At 36.9% G+C, this 775-nt stretch overlaps 1 protein-coding gene across 1 annotated transcript in view; it reads right to left on the bottom strand.

The window, feature by feature from the left end:
- Window positions 1-775, bottom strand: part of LOC106878946 (putative uncharacterized protein DDB_G0282129) — a 20003-nt gene that overhangs the window by 10160 nt on the left and 9068 nt on the right. The window lies entirely within an intron of this gene.

Genomic DNA, 775 nt, shown 5'->3' with positions numbered 1-775 from the left:
TATATATATATATATATATATATATATATATGTGGTGTGTTTGTTTCTTAGTGCCTTTGTTCATCCCTTACCTCCATTTGACAACTGGTGTTGGTATGTTTAGATCCCTGTAACTTTAGCGGTTCGGCATAAAGAGACTAACAGAATAAGTACCAGGCTAAAATTCTTCAAGGCAGTGCCCGAGCATGGCCACAGTCTAAGACTGAAACCAGTAAAAGATAGAAGATAAAGATGTAACTGCCTGGTTTTTAACACTCTGCCTGTCCTGTGTATCACGTGATGTGCAGGATGTATTTGCCTGATGTCCATGCACCATATATGATATACACTTCCAATTTTTTTTAACCACCAGAGTAACTTGAGGCTTATGAAAGGAAAGCTTTATATTACTTAGGATCTATAAAACAAGGGCTAACTAAAAAGTCTGAAAGCAAGCATTGAATGATTAGGACAAACTTATGAAAATGCTTTGCACAGGAAAAGGCTTAACTTAGAAGCAAAACATTGAAATTAAGGAGGTTTGCAATTACTCTTTTACTCTTTTGCTTGTTTCAGTTATTTGACTGCGGCCATGCTGGAGCACCGCCTTTTAGTCAAGAAAATCGACCCCAGGACTTACTCTTTGTAAGCCTGGTACTTATTCTATCGGTCTCTTTTTTGCCAAACCACTAAGTTACGGGGACGTAAACACACCAGCATCGGTTGACAAACACAGACACACACACATATATATATATATATATATATATACATACACACATACATATATATGACG

Source organism: Octopus bimaculoides, chromosome 4, assembly GCF_001194135.2.
Source record: "Octopus bimaculoides isolate UCB-OBI-ISO-001 chromosome 4, ASM119413v2, whole genome shotgun sequence".
Taxonomy (NCBI): Eukaryota; Metazoa; Mollusca; class Cephalopoda; order Octopoda; family Octopodidae; genus Octopus; species Octopus bimaculoides.
This window is presented reverse-complemented; position numbering and strand designations above follow the sequence as displayed.